At 37.0% G+C, this 22,226-nt stretch overlaps 1 pseudogene; it reads right to left on the minus strand.

Annotated features, from left to right (window-relative positions):
- Positions 1 to 33: 33 nt before the first annotated feature.
- On the minus strand, positions 34 to 21,553 carry LOC115286999 (annotated as a pseudogene).
- Between the last annotated feature and the right edge of the window lie 673 nt (positions 21,554 to 22,226).

Genomic DNA, 22,226 nt, shown 5'->3' on the forward strand with positions numbered 1-22,226 from the left:
AATGTACATGCCTTAATTAAAAATATCTTATTGCTAAAAATTACTATCATTTGAACTTCTAGTGAATTGTAATCTTTTTGCTGGTGGCGGAGGGTCTTGTCTCAATGTTGATGGCTGCTGAGTGATCAGGATGCTGGTTGCTGAAGGTTGGGGTGACTGTGGCACGATCTTAGAGAAACCAATGAAGTTTACTCTACTAATTGACTTCTTTTGTAAATGATTTCTTTGTAGCTTGTGAGGCTGTTTGATAGCATTTTGCCTGCAGTAGAATTTCTTTCAAAATTTGAGTCAATCTTCTTAAACCCTTCTGCTGCTGCTTTATCAATTAAGTTTGTATAAAATTCTAAATCCTCTGTTGTCATTTCAACCATCTTTATAGCATCTTCACAGGAGTAGATTTCACATCAAGAAACCACTTTCTTTGCTCATCCAAAAAGGCAACTCCTCATCTGTTTAAGTTTCATCATGGGATTGCAAAAATTGAGTCACATCTTTAGGCTCTACTTGTTTTTCTTTTTTAAGATTCTGTTTTTGGGGCACCTGGGTGGCTCAGTCGGTTGAGCGTCCGGCTTCAGCTCAGGCCATGATCTCACGGTTCGAGCCCGGCATCAGGTTCTGTGCTGACAGCTAGCTCAGAGCCTGGAGCCTGCTTCAGATTCTGTGTCTCCCTCTCTCTTACCGCCCTGCCCCCCATCCCCCACTGCTCACACTATCTCGCTCTCAAAATAAATAAAAACATTAAAAACATAATAAAAAATATTTTGTTTTTAAGTAATCTCTACCCCCAACATGGGGCTTGAACTTATAACTAACTGCAAGATCAATGCTGCATGTTCTACCAACTGAGCAAGTCAGGTCCCCACAGGCTCCACTTCTAATACTAGTTTTCTTGTTATTTCTACCACATCTGCAGCTACTTCCTCCAACTGAAGTCTTGAATCCTTCAAAGTCATTCATGAAGGCTGGAATTCCTTCTTCCAAACTCCTGTTAATCTTGATCTTTTGACCTCTTCCCATGAATCACAAATGTTCTTAATGGCATCTAGAATGATAAATCCTATCCAGAAGGTTTTGAATTTACTTTGCCCAGATGCATCAGAGGACTCACTACCTATGGCAGCTGTAACCTGTGAAATGTATATCTTAAATAATAAGACTTGAACATTAAAATTATTCCTTGATCCCTGGGCTGCAGAATGGATGCTGTGTTAGCAGGCATGGAAACAACATTAATCTCATTGTACATTTCCATAAGAGCTCTTGGGTGACCAGGTACATTGCCCATGTGCAGTCATATTGTGAAGGGAATCCTTTTTTCTGAGCACTGGGTCTCAAAAGTGGGCTGAAAATAGTAAACCATGTTGTAAACAGATGTGATGTCATCCAGAGGCATAATTCTTGAGGACTCTAGGATTTTTGGAATGGCCAATGAGCACTGGCTTTAACTTCAAGTCACCAGCTACATTAGCCCTTAATGAAGAGTCGGCCTATCCTTTGAGGCTTTGAAGCCAGGCCTTGACTTCTCCTCTTTAGCTATGAAAGTCTGAGATGGCATTTTCTTCCTATCTAAGGCTGTTTCATCTACATTGGGAATCTCTTGTTTAGTATAGCCACCTTCATTCATGATCTTAGCTCCATCTTCTGGATCACTTGCTGTAGCTTCCACATCAGCACTCGTGGCTTCACCTGGTACTTTTATGTTCCAGAGACAGCTTCTTTCCTTAAACCTCAAGAACCCGCCTCTGCTAGCTTCCAGCTTTTCTTCTGCTGCTTCCTCAACTCTCACAGCCTTCACGGAAAAGGGCTTTGCTCTGGATTGGGCTTTGGCTTAAGGGAATATCATGGCTGGTTTGATCTTTTTTCCAGAGCACTAAAACCTTCTCTATACCAGCAATAAGGCTGTTTCACTTGATCAATTGTGTATTCACTGTGCACTTTTAACTTCCTTTAAAAACTTTTCCTTTGCATCCACAGATTGGCTAGCTGGCACAAGAGGCTTAGCTTTCAGACTAGGTCAGCTTTTGTCATGCCTTCCTACTATGCTTAATCATTTCCAGCTATTTATTTATTTAAGTTTATTTATTTATTTTGAGAAAGAGAGAGCCAGCATGCAAGTGGGGGAGAGGCAGAAAGCAAGAGGGAGAGACAGAATCCCAAGCAGGCTCCACAGTGTCAGCACGGAGCCCAACATAGGGCTCAAACTCACAAACCGTGAGATCATGACTTTGAGCCTAAATCAAGAGCCTGATACTCAACTGATTGAGTCACCCAGGCGCCCCTCTAGCTTTTGATTTAAAGGGAGAGATGTATAGCTTGTCCTTTCATTTAAACACTTAGGGTTATTAACTGGTCTAATTTCAATATTGTTGTGTCTTAGGGAATAGGAAGGCTTGAGGAGAGGGGGAGAGAGTGGGGGATGGTTGGTCAGTGGAGCAGTCAAATACACCAAACATTTATTGATTTGGTTTGCTGCCTTGTATGGGTGTGGTTTGTGGCACCTCAAAACAATTGTAACAGTAGGGGCATCTGGGTGGCTCAGTCAGTTAAGCATCTGACTTTGGCTCAGGTCATGACTCATAGTTCGTAGGTTCAAGCCCTGTGTCAGGCTCTGTGCTGGCAGTTCAAAGCCTGGAGCCTGCTTCGGATTCTGTGTCTTCCTCTCTCTCTGCCCCTTCCTTGCTCATGTTCTATCTCTCTCTATCTCTTGATAATAAATAAACATTAAAAAAATTAAAAAAGCTAAAAAATTGCAGTAGTGACATCAAGGATCCCTGATCATAGATCACCATAATAAATATGACAATAATGAAAGAGTTTGAAATATTGCTAGAATTATCAAAATGTGACACAGAGACACAAAGTGAGCAACAGCTATTGGAAAAATGGCTCCAGTAGACTTGCTGGATGCAGAGTTGCCACAAACCTTCAATTTGTAAAAAAATGCAATATTTGCAAAGGGCAAAGAAGTAAAGCATAATAACATGAGGTATACCTGTATTTTAAAAACTCTTTGGGGGACCTGGGTGGCTCAGTCAGTTAAGCATCTGACTTTGGCTCAGGTCATGATCTCACAGTTCGTGGGTTTGAGCCCCGCATCAGGCTCTGTGCTGACAGCTAGCTCAGAGCCTGGAGCCTGTTTCAGATTCTGAGTCTCCCTCTCTCTCTGACCCTCCCCTGCTCGCACTGTCTCTCTCTGTCTCTCAAAAATAAATAAAAAACATTAAAAAAATTTAAGAAAAAAACTCTTTGTGGGGTGCCTGACTGGTTTAGTCAGTAGAGCATGCAACTCTTGATATCAGGGTTGCAAGTTTGGGCTCCATGTTGGGTACAGAGATTACTTAAAAACAAAATCTTAAAAATAAATAACAGTATATTATGGAAATTTTCAAAAATTTAAAAGTATTTCTTTGTGGTCTAGTGTGAGCTTTTTTTATTTGGGATGGAGTCCTAAAAGATTCAGTGGGGTCAAAGATTATGCGTATTTTACACTTTGATAGATAATGTCAAATTGTCATTCACAAAATCTGTAAAAATTCTATTCCCATCAAATACTGCAGGGTGGTGCCAAAAATCTTAACCTAACTTGAAGATTTGAGGTACTTACTTTAAAGAAAATGACAAAGCTATCATGTGTCAGTTTGATCTGCTGAAAGACATTGTCATTGTAAAAAGTCTATTGGCCAATTCAAAAGAGCATTTTGTAGAAGGAAGTAAACATTGGTCTTTAGGTCTCTTAGTCCGGTATTTACATCTGAAGCTATTGCTAGTGAAATGCAATGCACCAAAATTCAGTGCTTAGTCACCTGAACAACACTTCTCGGTTCTATTAGCTCCCTATCCTTGTACATCACTGACTTTAGTAATGGCTCTGATGATTTATGTCATAAGTAAAGAATGTGCCTAACTGCTGGCCTTAAAGGAAATGTGGCTACATGACATTCTATAGCTTCCAGTTAAACAAAACAAAGCAAAGCAAGCAAGAAAAGCATCAGATTTGCTTAAATTCCATACTTCTGATAGTTTTAAATTCTATTCAATAAATATTTATATTTAGTTTTTGCAATGTGCATATGTATTCTATGTATTTAGAGGATTAACAATTAGATATGGTTCCTTTTTTAAAGAACTTCCATACATACAAATATATTTTAGAGAAATCTTTCCATCTATTCATCCATCCATCCATTCATTCATTCACTAATTCATTCAATAAAAATTTGTCTCTAGTGTCTACTCTGTTGTAGTAAGGCATTCAGAACTCAAAGTCGAATAAAAGATGGTCTCTGTCTTCAAAGAAGGACAATCTAGTTGTGGAAACAGATAATGCTCATGTCCTACGAGGTGGTTAGAGAAAGCTTTCCTAGAGAGGTGGCATTGTAGATGTCTGAAGGCCATGTGGCATTTCCATAGGTTGTGTACGAGACAGTTCATTCCAGGTGAAGGGAATATGAAATATGCTGGGCAAAGGCAAGCAGGTGCAAAAGTGCAGTGGAGAACAGGTTGGAGGGGGAGGTTGAGCTATACAGCAGATGCTGAAATTGATATTAGAAACAAATTAGCTAGCATCAGTAAGGAGAAAGGGTATCATTATGGGTAAAAAATGGTTAGAGAAGATTTTGTGGAGAAGGAGGCACTTAAATACAACTTTGAAGGACGAGTAGAATTTGATATGCAGATTGTAGGTGGGAAATGTCCTAGAGGCAGAGAGAAGAGAGTATAAGCATAGATTTGTGTCCTTAGGGGGCAAAGGAAAAGATCTATGTTGGAAACAAGAAGTATCTAATATTGTATCACATTCTTTCATGCATTAAGGTTTTCATGTAGGCTATTTTCTCTGCCAAGAATCTTCTTTGCCTATAACAGGATGCTTTTAGTAGTCTCAACTTCTATTCAATAAGGAGAAATCTCACTTTGATCAGTTTCAACATTACTATCATGCCAGGGGAGAGGAAACATAAAAGTGAGTACTAAGCTCAGAGCTGTGTTACAATGTGACCCAAAACTGATAAGTACCTTGCACAACAGATTAGGTACTCCACGAAGTACATGGATTAAAAGACTCACTGTTATTGTAAATAGCACTGTCAAATGCTAGTTTTGAGTAAAAAGTCTTGTCATTTGTAAAAATATTCATTCCCACTTTTTTAAAAATAATTTTTTAATGTTTTATTTATTCTTAATACAGAGAGAGACAGATCACGAGAGGAGGTGGGGCAGAGAGAGGAGACACAGAACCGGAAGCAGGCTCCAGGCTCTGAGCTAGCTATCAGCACAGAGCCTGACGCGGGGCTTAAACCCACAAACGTGAGATCTGACCTGAGCCGAAGCCGGAGGTTTAACCGACTGAGCCACCCAGGCGCCCCCCATTCCCACTTTTTTATATTATCAAGGTTATATCTCACAGTGGAGCAAAATTTAAATGCACTTACACAGACCAGGACAGTCTTGCTTTTCTTATAATAAATTATCTGCATCAGAAATGCACAATCATGGAACCGAAGCTATAAATAGGTTTTTATATGGGCTAAAGAAATGATTATAAACCAGTAGAACTACTGTCATTCAAAATATACATGTTGACACTTGGCTGTTTCAAAATTTATTTTCATATTAATTTGGGCACAGCTTTCAATTAGAAGGATTTAAGAAGAATCAAGTTTAACACATTGAAATATTTATGTCATGAAAGGTAGGTCTACTCTATCTCAAACCTGAGCATTCTGGTTAAAGATGTTCCAAAAATCTATCTATAGAGCATTAATTAAATTTAGTCAAATTATTTGGACAGCCTTAATGTAATTACTTTCTGTACTTTTGGTGGGAAAAAAATTCATTGTTTCATTGATGGATTGGCTCTGAAGTGTTTTAGTGACCATACTAACTGGTTATTAATTTTATGACTTTAAAAAAAAGATTTTATTTGTAAGTAATCTCTACACCCAACATGGGAATCGAACTTACAATCCCCAAATCAAGAGTTGCATGCTCTACTGACAGAGCCAGCCAGGTGCCTCTGATTTTATTACTTTTAAAAATAAACATATTTTTGCATTGTTGTGCAGAAACAACCAAAGTATCCTATGTTTTGGTTCCTACTAGAATATGTGAAGAACTTTATATTCAATTTAATTTCATAGTCTCTTATCCAGTCTTAAGTTATTTGAATTTACAGAGCCTGAAATTTTCAATTCAGTACTACTGATATGGAAATGAAAGATTTAAGCAATATTTGTTCCATTGGGAATCTAAAATTAGCATTTGGCAGGGTGGATGTGGGCTAATCTATTTAGTGTAATAACTTCACTTTATTAGGCAGTCTCTGAGGGTAAGCATTCATTTGGGAAAATAAATCATTGATTCAAAGGACACTGTCTTCTGTCTTTCACCCATTGTTTGTCCTTATTATTTTCTGTATTATAAATAATACTGATTAAAAGTTATAAGAATTTCATTATATGAAGAAATAAAGACAATACTTACAATTAAAGAAATAAAAATCTTTGGTCCTTACTTTACAACAAGACATATTTTCTAGATTGCAGAAGACACAGGTAAAGCATGAGATGGATTTTTGCACGGTGTAAGGATCTGTTGGCACTTTTTAGTGGGTCATCTTTATATTTCAGTCTTCTTTTGTTCTGCTTATCAAAACTTTATAGACATGTTTGAAATCATTATGCCCATATACCAAAACAAGAAATGATCTTTTCATTAAAATGTTTCATTTTCAGAGAGGCTCCTGGCTGGTTCCCAAATCAAGGCCGGGTTTTTAATACGCCATTAAGAGAGCCAGCTTAGCCTGGTGAAATAAAAACTGACATTAGAACATCTGTGTCCCACTGTTATTTAAACAATAACTTTGGATAACTCCCCACTATTTTTGTGCCCCACTTCTTCATCCATAAAATGCTTTGCAGTAGGTATTCAGTGTTTGTTAAATGAATGGATGAAGTAGTAATAGCCAATACTAACATGGTGCTCACCATGTGCTCGGCACTTTACTTGCATTGTGGTGCTTCAAGCTCTTTGAAGTAGATGCTGTTATTAACTCTATAGAGGAGAAAGTTAAGCTTAATTAACTTGCCACAAGACATACAGCTAGAAATGTGTGAAATTTGAACCCAGGCCACTTAAATGCTGTGACAGTGTTCTTAAACATGCTATGGCTCCATAAGTAGAAAGTCAACAAAAGGCAACTAACAACGCTCCAGCGATCCTTTGCCCTGTGAACTTGTGTCTGTACTTTGTCGTGTTACACCATGTGAAGAAGAAATTCAGCAGGGCTGGAATTTCTGATGTGTGGTGTCAGCAATTCTGGGTGCAGGAGAACTCTTTTACCTTTTGTGTCTTGAAGATTGCATAACTAAGTTCCTTCTAAAGAAAAGAGACAGAGTAATTGACCTCAAAAGTAGATACTGCCCTTTGACCCCCTTGGGGGTAAGTCAGGGGCCTAGAGCTATGTATTACTGCCATCTCTTTCAGAAATCTAAATATAACACCCTCAAAAAGAAATCTGATATTTGGTAGAACAAATGGCCAAGAGATGCTTTAGACCCAGATGGTGGTGGTTGGAGGTCTAGAGGAGGCCCCACCAGAGTTTATAAAAGCCATGGAGTATCCTAATTAATATTTAGAAAGTGTATCCGTGGACATTGAGGTTGAGTTTATATGACTCTAAACACCTTCATTTCATTTTGAAAACAGCCAGTGCCACATAGTGACCTGACTATGTGAAGTTTGAGATGAGATTCTATGTTCTTCTCTACGGTTTAGAAATGCATTCCGTATTTTGGAGACATATTGAAATCTGATTTATATAGTGAACACGTTCAAGGGCATAAACTGAATACTTTATAGAGCTGAAGTTAAGTGAGAGTGACTCTCTAGCTGCATTGTGGGTGTCGGGGGCGTGCCGAGGCAGAGCTAACCCTGTGTGTCTTAAACAAAATTGGAGACGCTGCCTCACATGTGAAAGGTCAAGGGGAACTCACAGCCCAGTAGATAAGGCGGGAGCGACTGATATCATAACCAAACAGGTTTAGATCTTCCCCTATATGTTAAAAAAAAATCTTTTAGAAAATGCAGTTTGGCTGAGAGGAGGAGAACAGAGAGTCTATCCGAGTCAACAAGTAGGAGTGGGTTGGCACAGAGCAAAGGAGAGCACTGAGAAAAAAAAACCCCGAAGCAAAAGAAATGAGATTTCTGAGTGTTTTCTTAACCAGAATCACATATCTAAGAGAGATAAATGCTTTGTGAACTCTCAAAAGTACTTATCAAAACACAGAAGACATTTTAAGTGCCCCTTCTGCCCAAAAAAACCCCAACACCTCTCTGCCCTCCTGCCACTGCACCCCTCCCCCCAGACTATTAAGCCTGTGATACAAGCCAGTAGGCAGCAAAATACTCTGTTAATTTTGGAAGCCTACCATATGTCATTGTAACACAACAGAATGCTGTTTTAATGGCCCTCTTACCATACCCTGTGGTGTCTGAGTATTAGATGGCACAGTATCTTTCTGGTTTAATCGTGCATTTCCTTGCTTCCTTTGGTTCCTGTCTGTAGAAACAGAAATGTTTTAATGTTGATGGATATAAATATAAAAGCGTTTAGCAGTTAATAATCATGGAATAATATAGTGTGCTCGAAACATTTTAAAATGCAAAGCAAAGCGCACATAAAACATTTTTAAATTTTTCAGTAGAAACCTCTAAAAACAGTTTTCTGTGTTAATAATTCACCTTCTAAATTAGATTCGGGAAGACACACTTTAAGGTGGTTATTCAATCCATGTACAATGCATAATTATTAAAATGGATGTAAAAAAACGGACGTAACTAGCTCTGAAGAAATTATGTAAAACCCCCCTCCGGTAAATAGTATTAAATTTTTAACTTATAAAACTGAGTACCATAAATGTTCAATGTACCTTTATGATCTCTCAGCACAATTACTTGCATTTACTTAAAGTATTTTTCCTTGTAGAAAATATCTGAAGAGCTGCACTTTAATCATTTGAAATACATCTTAGGCATTTAAGATATTTGTGCTTTTGGAATCAAAATCTACTAAGAAACATCTGAATGTTTGATAATATATTGTTGTTATTTTTAGGAAAAACAACAAAAGGATAAAATTGCTCAGTCTACTCTAAGGCAATATTAATAATAATGCAGTCAAGAATGGGAACAAAGAACACACATCTTATTCGTAACGCTGTAGAGGTAAAGATCAGCTTTCCTTCTCGCCATGAGTCCTCTTATATCCGTGTTAAACTTAAAAGAAACTCCTCTTTTTAAAGAATTTAAGGATAATAAGTATGTATTATGATTAATTTAATATTCTGGGTAACAAAACAATTGCTACACGTATAAAACTCTTAGTTCTGGGGCATACATTTCAAGGAAATAGAATATAGTAAGATGACTTTAATATCAAGACTAAGTCAAACGATTGTATTGCTTTCTGCTTTCGAAGGCACTTGCGTCTTCCAGAGGCACAGGGCCCTCTATAGCAACATGAATAATCACTGCCTATGACTACGAAGAATTCTAGTTATTTGGGTCCGGCTAGATAGGAACTTACAGGATGCACTGCAATTCTCCTTTGACTTTATATAAATAGCACCTCAAGTGAAAGGGTTTTTCACAACTTTTCTTAATGGTCTTTTTACAGTACAACAGACTTTCATGCTAAATATTTTCTTCAAAACTAAAAGTCACACAAAAGACTTGCAGTACCTCTGTTCTATTTGTTAATTTACTTCTGATTTAATATACTGCCTTAACTAATATTATAAAATACAGCATATAACAATAATGTACACTATATTATTAAGGCAGATGTAAATTCTATCATCTATCATTTATGTATTAGGTAAGATCAATATAAAATTACATTTATATTCTGCACAACTGCATGGATCCTCCAATTTAAGAACCAAGTTTAATTGGGAGATCAGTGAGGGGAACATATCCTTTTGAACTTTAAAACTTTGGAAACTATGTTTGGAAACTTTGCTATTCTAAAAAAATGAAAACAAAGTAATTAACATTTTACAAGAGTAAAATGGGGGCAATAACGTTCTATTATTTTACCACAGGTAAGATGGCTTATTTTTGAAAGTATCTTGCAGAGTCAGAATTATAATTTTGCTCAATTTTCTCTCCTTGCCTTTTTATGGTAATACTATTTGACTTGCAGCTATTATAGTGTGGTTAAGTCTAAAAACATATTAGAGTCATAAAAATCATCTACCTTATAAAATCATTATGATTAAGTTTAGAGAATCCTGAAAAAGTCCTTCAATGTTTTGGAAAAACCCGTATCATGTAAGAAAACTCCTTATTATGTGGAGTTTAGAAAAATGGACTCAAGAGTCTAGTTTCACAGTGGTTCTTGTAAGGGAGTTGACATTTCCCACATCAGAACATGTAGAAAACAGGTGCATGACTTCAGGGGACTTTATTTTCCAACTGACCTAATAAGACCACATATATCCACTTATGTTTGATTCATGGGAAGACACAGGACATGTATATATTATTGTTGATTTTAACTCAGAAGAGTTTAGGACAAAAGCTAGAACCCAATAATCTGGTGTTTCTGTGGAATTATGAAGGGAAAATAGTACTAAATACTTGATTTTTGTGCCAGAAGTTGATATTTGGAAACTGATAACATGTCATCAGTGCTTTGAATTGACCACCCGGTAGCCTGAGTAATGGCAGCCACATTATTCTCATTTGGTATATATCCAAAAATTTTTAGTGGTTTTTAATAAAAAGATTTTATATACCCCGCTGGGATACTTTTTAAGGTACCTCCCTATCCTCCTAGAGCCTTTCTTCCTTCCAAATGTTTACTTGAGTATATATCATAGCAATAGTTCACTTTTATTGGGTGCTTATCATGTGCAAAACCTTTTATATGAGTTATCCCAATTAAACCTCACCAAAATCCTTCTAATGTAGGCATTATTATTTTTTGTACTTTACCAATGATGAAACTGAGGCTTAGAGAAGTTAAGAAACTTGCCTAGGAGTCTGTTCATAAACATCAGAAATGGGATTTACTCGAGTCTGTCTGACTCTGAAATCTGACCTCTTTCTCCTACACTATCATCAGACTCCAGACCTTAAATTCATAACCAGTTAGTTAGGAAATATTTTGTTAAAAACACATACATTTATTAAAGATTAAACATTTCTAAATGCTTTGACAAATTGTCCGTAATTCATCATATTAACTAATGGGCCACCTACTTCTTTTGAGGGTTAGTTTTGTTCCTGTACATGACGAATTCAGTTTTATTATCTCTCATTCTTTTTCTGTTTTACAGATTGGATTCTAATTTGTATCGTGATGTTCCAGATCTTTAAACTTGACTTACATAATAAAGTATTTTACATTTCTAGCTTCTGCTGGTTTTTGTGGAAGTCATTGTCTTTATATCATCACGGAAGATCACCAATTTTATTTTTATGCCTTTCTGGGGGCAAAGAATTGAATGTCAGGAAATGCTTCCATCTAGAAGCTATCACTCATTTAAAAAGAATTGAAATCTGAGTTTGTTTTCATGATAACTGTTCAGCAATGCAGAGAAGCTGCTTCTGATGAAGAAAGTAAATAAAGACAATAAAACACCAGCTAAGGCTTATGGCCATCATAATTTGCTTTATTTTACACACCCTGGGCAGGTCCCCTTATAATTTCTACTAAACTGTTTTGTACTTATCTGCTGTTTTATCACTATTCTATAGTTTCATGAATTCCTCTTCCATCATTCAACTACTTTATAATTTCACCAGAACAGGACCCCCCTCTACTAGTTTTTTGTTTTTGTTTTGCTTTTTTAGATAGGATTTTGCAGATCCCAGTATTACAAAGAAATCAGTACTCAATAAATACCTACTGAAAGAAAGTTGAAATAATCATTTCTTTGTGAAGGGAAGAATTAACACCATTAACTAAGAAATAAGTTTGCCTTATTTGTTTACTTAATTATAAAAATTTTATTTTTAAGTAATGTCTACACCCCATCTGGGGTTCGAACTCACATCCTGAAGACCAAGAGTTGCATGCTCCACCGACTGAGCCAGGCAGGTGCCCTGAGCTTTATTTTTGAGTCAGAGTAACAAGATGGAATGAAATACCTTTTTATAATTCTAAAATCATAGTGTACTTTAAAATATGTGCCTCTTCAAAAGTTCACACCAAAAGATTAGGCTTTCAACAAACTTCCTTTTTTCATGGGAAAATCACAAGGAAGAAAAATGTTCATTAAATTTATAAAGGCAAAGTCTTAGGCGGTGGGTGGTGAGTATCTCATGGCTCTCAGTTACAGGTTTTTAAAATGAAAATGAAAAAAGCATAGAAACCTTATTGTCTTTTGGCACAAGAGTATCAGGCTTTTCCTGAGAAGCAGCTGGGATTTTGGTTTAGGGGCATGTTACCCAGGCTACTAGTCCTTCATTAGCAATCCAAGAACATTGGTTTTACTTTGTTGTTTGTCTTTCTGTATTAAATTTATTTGTAACTATTTGCCAACTGTTATGGACTCATAATATTTGAATCTGGACAATCTGGATAAACCTTTTCCATGCACGGTACCTAAGGCATAGAAAGAATGGTGCACCCAGAGCCTTTTTTCTACTTATGTCTGCTGTTTACCCTTCTTGAGCCTGGTTTTGGGGTACAAGGTAAACACCAGCTGCAGCTAGCAATAAAACTTACCTCTGAAGACCCCTGAAAAGATTCATGGGTTCTCTTGGTACATGTTTGATTTATAATTTAGACATTTGCTTGTTTGTTTTGGACAATGATTACAGTAAGGTCTTATGAAAAGGGCCCAGGGTGTTCCTGACTCCATAGCTGCCTCACCCCCACCCCCTCAAAGCGCTTGCTGAGTTTCTCGAAGCCAGGACAGCAATTAGACTCATAAAAATGAAGTTCATTAATGAAAACTAATTGAAAATTAATTCACCACGACTGCAGGGAAAGAGCTCGCGTTTAGAATGTTGTGTTGTTAGCGAGTGAGTCTCTAATCATCAGAGCATGGCAAAATACTTCAGAATGACACACAGGTTAATGAGGTGGTGAAACATCAGAAGAACAAAGTCTTGTAATGTTAAAATAGCCACCACACTTAAAATGCTGCCTTTCCCTCCCTCCTCACTCCCCTTTCTCTGCCTCATTCTGCCTTCTCACTCCCTGTCACTAGACAGCACATGCCACGTTGTTATTTCTTCCCCCAGGAAATCTTTCCCAGGGAAGAGATTCCACAATGATCTCCAAGTGTTGATTACTAAATATGAATTCTGCAAACGTTAACTTATCTAATCTCTAAAACGTAGAGTCCATGCCTTCATTTTTAAAATGCTTATTATGAAAACTGTCGAACACATACCACAATGAAATCCTCTCATCCAGCTTCAACAGTTATCTAGCAGAAACCTAATTTCAACCATATTTTAGTAAACCGGAGAGAGCAAATATTTAGATGGAATATTTTCTTTCTCATAGAATAGATGTTTTGTCACAACGGGCTTGCTTTTCTTCTTTCTTTCTCATTTATTTAAAATTTATTTGGTTATTAAAGCTATTGTACGTAGCAGATGGAACTAAAAGAGATGGGACATTTATTTAAAATGTCCACCTATATATTTAAAAATTCTATCTCTATCTCTTATGAGGGATTATCTAGGATCCTCTTGAAGCATTTCACATTTTATGTGTATAGCTTCACATTTTATGTGTATATTTACGGAGTTTTATTTTTCTCCGTTATGTCTCAGCTATCATTGACATTTTACTGTGTCTTTTGGTCACTTCAAGTGGGAATGTTCTTCACAAAAACACCTATTTTAATTTTGCTTTTAACACAATTCATAGTTATGCTGGTATTAAGAATATTGGTAAAGTGGTATGTGAGGGGTGCCTGGGTGGCTCAGTGGGTAGAAGGTGCAACTCTTGATCTGGGGATTCTAAGTTCGATCCCCAACATTTAAGTAGAGATTAATACCTAAAAATATATAATCTTTTTAAAAAAGTATGTGAAAGAATCTGATGAATCACTATCTTTCCTCTCTATAGTATTATTATTTTAGACAGTGAGAAATTAAAGGAAGAATTTTGAAGATAAAGCCTTTTTCTCCATTAGGTTGTTACCAGGATCAATTTGTATTTCTTTTATCATCAGTCCTGTTAGCAAAGCTCACCTCTCAACTTGCCTAAAATTTATTATTCAAGTATTATAGCTTCAATCTCAATCCAAAGAAGATAATAAATACAATCTCTTTGTTATATCTTATAGAAAGTTTTTAAGAAAGCTATTCAAAGCTATCGAACTATTCTGGAAATCTTTAGTACATCCTTTTAAGGTATGGAATTTCAACCTACCTTCACAGTAGAGCAAGGCTCTCTTAAAATCCCTTTTTTTTCATATACTCCTATGTCTGTGAGTTTAATATCTCATTTCTCACAAGTCATTTCAGAACAATTTTGCTTTAGTATCTTTAAAATTTTTTTAAAAAGACATTTCCTTCCATGTCACGTTATTCTGATTTTTTAACTAAAATTTTTAGGTTATATTTATGGTATTGCTATACTGGTATGTTTTGAAATAGGAAATTTTAAAATGGAAAAAAGGAAACCTGACTGAGTAAAAAGTTAAACAACCTGTGAAAACGCCAAGCACTGCCCCCGGGGGTGTTAAGAGATTGGTGCTGGGCTCTAACTGTGATTTTGTTTTCTCTTTAATTGCTAAGAAGAGTTCTTGTGTAACTCAGTTTCTAAAAGAAGATTTGAGTTAATACTCGTCCTCACAACTTATTAGTTCTGGCGCCACTTTCAGCAGGGATACGGAGACATGCAAAAGACACACGAATTATCTTAATTTTGAATATGTCCATTAAATTTATCTGATCTCTTTGGTCAGGTATTTCCCTCCTCTGACTGAATTTCTTCTGCATTTATAGGTATTGATTTGAGGCAATATTACATAGTCTATTTTGGGTCCTTCCTTGCCCTGCTCTGGTCTATACAAGGATTCTACGCTCTGTATGAAGCAGTGGGATGAGAACACAACAATGGGACTGGGGAACAGAAAAGAAAATAGACTTTAGTTGAAGAGATTCACTAAGAGAGAGGAGCCCAAGATTGGATGCAAGAAGCACCACATAAACTTTCTTTCTCCGTCACAAAAACATGAGCTTATAAGAAGGATAAGCACCAAATGAAACATATGTACACATTTCTTGAATTTCTGCACCAGTCCTTGTTTTCAAGAAGTCATACCCATTTTCTGTGTGTCAAGTTTCTTGGCAGTGACCAAGGAGGGGAATTTTAGGACATAAGCAATGTATTTCAATGGCAGTATCAAAGATAATATATGGCTGTTCCTTTATTAACAACCGGTCAGTTAAGTATCTCTAATTTTCCTTAGATAACTAACAATGGAACTTATAGCTGCGACTTGATCTTATAAAATGTTTTTAACTGTAAAAAAAAAAAAAAACACCAAACCAAAACAACTATGCAAGAAAGAAATCTTTGCCTTAATTTGAGTTTGAACATTTCAAAGCTGGTATTTGCAAACTCAGAAAAAAGAGCCTTTCATTAATCCATGATTTTGGAAACAGTTACTCTAACCCACAACCACATACAAATACAAAAATCCTAATGGGACTATTTTCTTACTAAGCCTGTAACAGTTTACATTCACCTAATGGCCTGGGGTTATGAGCAAACTACTCAATTAGAGAATTTAGGCTGGTTGCCCACATATTTTAGAGCAAATTATCCTTTCACAAATGCAGAACCCCCTATATAAAACGCCTAACCAGTATTTCCTGTAAAAAAATACTATTCCCTAAATTCCCACCTTGAACCTACTAAGAATTTCTCTTTTTGCTAGGGCAAAGATTTTATGGAAATATTTGTTTTTATATCACATACCTTACTGTTGGTCTTCCTGTGGGCTTGTGTTTTGACCTTAAAGCAGCTAAGATATTATAATCCAGACACTTCTAAATAAGATATTTCTTTTCTGAGTACTTTTGCTAAGTACTTAAGCTAAGAACCTTAAGTTGGAAGGTGTAGAATCCTGCCAATTCTTTGATAACAAACCTTCTGCTTGGGGGGTTAAATGAATTTCATGGTTATCCTTAACACTTACTATTTCTTCTTAGGCCTCTTTCATTTAAAAGGGGGTCGGTGCTTCCAATCTATAAACACCCATTAAAAGTTCTCCACCCTTTTATACTTGGCTGCTGGTCTTAATTGTCTGCAGATGCATTTTTATTTCAAAGGTAGAGATTTGCAAAATGTAAACGAGCCTATTAAAAGTTCTAAATCAAAACTCTCAACATCCATTAAAGGGATCCATGTGTAAATGGAGATAGAACTCAATCTGAAAGTGTCTTTTTGAAACAAACATTTTCACCCACATGTAAGTGGAATTGTAGATCACCACCAACACCTTACACAGGTATTTGACATAAACACCACGTTGTCAGAGAGGTATTTAAACATTTCATGCAAAACTTGGAACTAAGGGAAATGTGTGTTTGTAGAAGATTATTTTTTTCATTTTCGTGGACAGGTAAGAGAGGCTGCATAACCTACCCTACTTTATACATCTTCACTGTGATGAAAAGAAGCAACAGCACGTTCTACATTTTACACAACAAAATTCAAATTCAGCACAATACAGATCTGCAGTACTAACAAACGTATTCGAATGCATTTAATATAACATCTTAAAGCATGACTATTTTTGGTTCACCTACTAAATTATTATCTTCTATCCTGATGAAATTCCTTTTTAGAAAGTAAACTTCAATTTGCCGTGCTGCTGTGACTGAGACCTGAAACCCGAGCCAGTCGCTCTCCGCACTCGGGTGTTCTGGCTTATCTTGCCTAAGGGACTGACAGTTTATCTCAGATTCTATAGTTTCTTCCATCCTTCTTTCACTAGCGTTTCCCCTTGGTCTTGCTTTTCATTAGCCCACCCTGAGGGCTGACCACTTAGAATCTATAAATTAAACAGAAGGAAAACACAAAAGTGTGCTTCTTTTACTTCTGGAAATCAGACTCACCACAAACTCAATTTAGTTTGATTTCTCTGAGTACTTTTGCTAAAATATCCCGAATAGCGCCCAAAGGTTGCTAGGATATCTGCACTTAAAAACCAGCCTTAGATATTTTTCATCTTGCGATGCAGGATGCAGTGGGATTGCTTTGGAATAGTTTAGTCACTTGGGCTCTGATCCCAGTAATCTGTACCCAGTAGTCAAATCAAGGTTCGACATCTGACAACTGTATTTCCTTTATCTTTTCTCTAAATGCAATGGACAATTTAATTTTAGGGGAATGGCGTTTTCCCTAAATTCTAGTTTTAATGTACTTATTATAGTGACAATATTTAAATGATGGCTCAGTCTTTGAGACTGCATTTTTTCTTTTCTTTTTTTTTTTTTTTTTTTACTTAATGTGACAAAAAGGAAGCAGAGGTTGGGTATCTAAATAGAAACAAACAAAAGAACCAATTTAAGCTACTCTCCTTTCGCTTGCAAAAATACATTTACAAGCTCTCAACAAAATTTTACTTTTAAAAGCCATTTTAATATTTGTTATCTTTTTCTGAGTAAAATAAGCTGATGCTTTTACATGTGGATCTTATTATGTGAAAAGCTGTCTAAGCCTGCTATCGAACATAATCATATGAATTACGAACTGTGACTTTATTTCTTTTATAATCTTTGTAGTTCTTGCCATTACTTTTACATGCCTATGTCTGGCATTATGTAGCTTTGAAACTATGCCAAAAATATTTATTGTCGTATATCTGGCATTCTCATACTACATGGCTGAGCTTGGTTTCCAAGCTGGGCAAAACTTATTAGCAGATACAGTTCTTGGCATTTGTTTGAAAAAAAAAATCATATGTAATTTTAGTACCCTCCTGAAATACAACCTTTTGCACTCTTTGAAACATGTATGCGGCTGACATTCCAAGGCTTGAACTATCTCTTTTTCCAATTTTGAGTATTTTTTTCTGTTATGAAAAATACATAAAATAGAGCAACATAACAACAACAAAAGAAACAGAGAAGAATGAATTTAACTGAAAACCAGAACCATTTGAAAAATTCATATGGATCGTCTGTGTAAAATATTTCCTTAACATGCAAATCCTAGGAAACTGGATTTGCTAGTACTTTGTGGTTACATGAACGAATAATAATGATAAAAAGCAAAATAAGTATGAGTATTCCTTTTACTAAGCTCTTTGCAGCTTGACTAGTAAATTCTTTTTTTTTTTTAATGTTTATTTATTTTTGAGAAAGATAGAGCAAGCAGGGGAGGGGCAGAGAGAGAGACACACACACACAGAATCCAAAGCAGGCTTCAGGCTCTGAGCTGCCACACAGAGCCCAACATGGGGCTAGAACTCATGAACCGTGGGATCATGATCAAAGCCCAGGTCAGATGCTTAACCAATTGAGCCATCCAGGTGCTGTGATTAGTAAATTTTTTAAAGAAGTGTTATGAAGATATTCAGTTCCTGCGCTTGTCTAGTAGGCTCAGCCTAGCACAGTGCTCTTCGTGTAGTTTATTCTCAATATATTTTTGTGTAGATAGGGTGAACCATCGGCGTTATTAAAGATGTTTTTAAGGTATTATTAAGATGTTAAAGGATGTATTTTTTAAAATTTATAGTTTATTGTCAAGTTGGTTTCCATATAACACCCAGTGCGCTTCCCAAGTACCCTCCTCCATGGCCATCACCCTACTTCCCCTTACCCCTTCCCCTTCAGCCCTCAGTTTGTTTTCAGTATTCAAGAGTCTCCCATGATTTGCCTCCCTCCCTCTCCCTAACTCCTTTTCCCCTCTTCCCTTCCCCATGGTCCCGTTAGGTTTCTCCTGTTAGACCTAGGAGTGAAAACATACGGTATCTGTCTAAAGGATATTTTTAAAAGAAGGTAAAACCATGACTCATACAAATCTAAAATGTTCAGTTTATCTTATTTTGTTTTATGTTTTTATTTATTTTTGAGAGAGAGATCACGAGTGGGAGAAGGGCAGAGAGACACACACTCACACACAGAATTGGAAGGAGGTTCCAGGCTCTGAGCTGTCAGCACAGAGCCGGATGCGGGCTTTGAACTCATGAGCTGTACGATCATGACCTGAGCCGAAGTCGGACGCTTAACTGACTGAGCCACCCAGGCGCCCCTAAAATGTTCATTTTAGATATCAAATATTTTATTTATTGCATTAATTAGTGAGGAAACCAGTAGAATGTCATAAGGAGAATTCAAAAAAGTACATACATGTGGGCAATATGGAAAGCTAAAATATGTTTACAAAGAGATGCAAAATCTGATCTATACATAGAGCAAAAATCGATTGCATTCTACTGGATGTAATTTGTTTCTGTGGATAAAAATCATTTGTATTATCTATTTGCTTTAATTTACAGAGTAATAAATAATAATGCTTGCACCATGCACTTTAAATGGTAAAGATGCTATTACTTGAAATGTAATATAAATTATTCTGTATTAATATGTTCATTAAATTTTTCAGTCAAAATTTTTTGAGTGCCTATTATGTAGCATTGTATTTGATGCTGAGAATATAAAGGTAATCCAAAACTGCCCTCAGAGATCTATAGTTCAGAGTCAGAGACAGACATTGATCAAATAAGCACAAAAATGAATTTACAATTGTAACTGATCAGAGCCACAAAGGTGTCTGAGAGAAGTCTGCAGGATTCCTGTAGGGTAAAATTTATAGAATGGTAATGTCAATGTAAGTTGATTTTGCTTGAAGTAGCATATACATTTCCTGTTTTTGTATTTATCAACGGTGATACTTTAAATTAGAAACCTATTTTTAAAGAATTCTGAGTCAATTAAATTTTATACAAAAGGCAGTAATTTGCAATACACAAATACGTCTAATATTTACATACTTCAAAAGTATTTTTTAATATTTATTTGTTTATTTTTTGAGAGAGAGAGAGAGAAGAGGGAGCAGAGAGAGAGGGGGATAAAGGACCCAAAATGGTCTCTGTACCGATGCAGGGCTCAAACCCATGAACCATGAGACCATGATCTGAGTTGAAGTCAGACACCTAACCAGCTGAGCCACCCCGGTGCCCTGCCAATTGTCCCTTCTAAAGTCCTCTCTCCAATTCCTCCAGGATGCTTGTCCAAAACAGTTATTTGTGATATATTTAGCCCTCAGAAAGATGTCACTCTTCAGTGTTTCAGTTAACTCAGAACCCATACCATCCTGGATTCTGAAATGCTCAAAGTTTCTGCTGGGTTACCCAGGGCTGAGTATCGCTGGGCACATTTGCTGCCCGTTCCCTCTATTCACTTAAATGTATTCCCTTTATGTTCAAAGAGCCAATTAGAAGATTGCTCTCATGAAACTTACTTTGGTAATATAGAGTTAAGGTACAAAAGCATCCACTTTTTTAAAGATTATTTTAAAAGGGGGCAGGCAGGAGAGGGGCAGAGAGAGAGAGAGAGAGAGAGAGAGAGAGAGAGAGAGAGAATCCCAAGCAGGCTCCACGCTGTCAACAGAGCCCCAAGTGGGACTTGATCGTACCAAATGTGAGGTCATGACCTGAGCCAAAATCAAGAGTGGGTCGCTTAACAGACTGAACCACCCAGGTGTCCCCAAATGCATTCAGTTTTTGAACAGGTTGTAGATATCCCCATCACAAAAGCTAAATTTATGTATATGAATGTGAACAAAAGAGAAAAATATGATTTTAGTTTGTTTTTCCATAGTAGTAGCGGTAGGCACGATGTAAATCATTCATACTTGTCCAAACACTCCTTTTAATCTTATGTGTGAAGCTACTAAAAATCATCCAGCACCTTTAATCCTTTACCTTGTGTTTTATATCAGGTTTCCTAGAAGCAGGTCCTCAGATGAGAATTCATATGCAAGTGATTTATTAAGAAAGTACTCCTGGGGGGAAATAAGTAAGGGGGTGTGGAAAGCAGGGCAGGAAAGGGAAGATAGCCAAGCAAGAATGAGTGTCAGGCCAACTCCCATAGAGAGTGGCTTCCTCTTGCCTGCACGGGAGCTCTGGAATGAAGCCATGCCTCAGAACTGTCCTGATGGGAGGGGAAGGGAGCAAATCCTTCATACTTGCAGCCTTGGGGGAAGCAGGGTGCGGGGAAGTAAATTCTTAGGCACTTCCAGTGTTGGCACCGTGAGATCCAGTTTCCCGGGGGCATCTTCCAAAAAACAGCCTGTTGTTTGCTGTTCGAAGCAGAAACACATAAAGAGGTAAAAAGGGATCTGAAGATATTGGGAAGAAATTTTTATAGTGTTTGCAACATCCTATCTGGTCCCCTAAAATCGATTCTCTTCTTCTTCCTGGGTACCTGGAAGGATACATACAAGGTACATTAGGCTACATTTCCCGGGCTTCTTTGTCACGTGTGGCCCTGCAGCTATGTTCTGTTCAATGAACAGAGTGTAAGTGATGTGTGCCTCTTCTGGGCCTAGGACAGCTCCACCCATATTGTGCTTTTCCTCCCTGCTGGCTGGAACTCAGAGTGACTCAGCTTATGCTATAAAGATAATGACAGTGACCTAAGGTCTGATGAAGCAACATGATAGAAGGACTGCGGTCTCTGCATGACCTCACAGAGCAGAAGGTGTTGATGGTTCCAAGCAGTCACACTGGACTGTTAGGTAAGAAGTAAACCTCTTCTTCAAACGACTTGGCTTTTGTTGGGTCTCTAACACAGCAGTCTGACCTTTTTCTAATTACCAGAGGAGAGTTTATTCTTTAAAAAAATTTTTTTAAATTTATTTTTGAGAGACAGAGAGAGACAGCGTGAGCAGGGGAGGGTCAGAGAGAGAGGGAGATACAGAATCCGAAGCAGGCTCCAGGCTCTGAGCTGTCAGCACAGAGCCCAATGCGGGGCTCGAACCCACGAACTGTGAGATCATGACCTGAGCTGAAGCCAGACTCTCAACCGACTGAGCCACCCAGGCGCCCCTAGAGGAGACTTTATATTTATCAAAGTGTTATATTATAGAACCATTTTAAATTACTCCTGGTTTCTCTTATTAGAATACATATTATAAGAGAGCAAGAGATTTGCCTATCTTTTTCTTGCTGGCAAAAAATACTCAATAAGTACTTACTTAGTGAATAAATAAAAGGGTAGTTACCTTGTCCTACAAT

Source organism: Suricata suricatta, chromosome 3 (assembly GCF_006229205.1).
Source record: "Suricata suricatta isolate VVHF042 chromosome 3, meerkat_22Aug2017_6uvM2_HiC, whole genome shotgun sequence".
NCBI classification, from domain to species: domain Eukaryota; kingdom Metazoa; phylum Chordata; class Mammalia; order Carnivora; family Herpestidae; genus Suricata; species Suricata suricatta.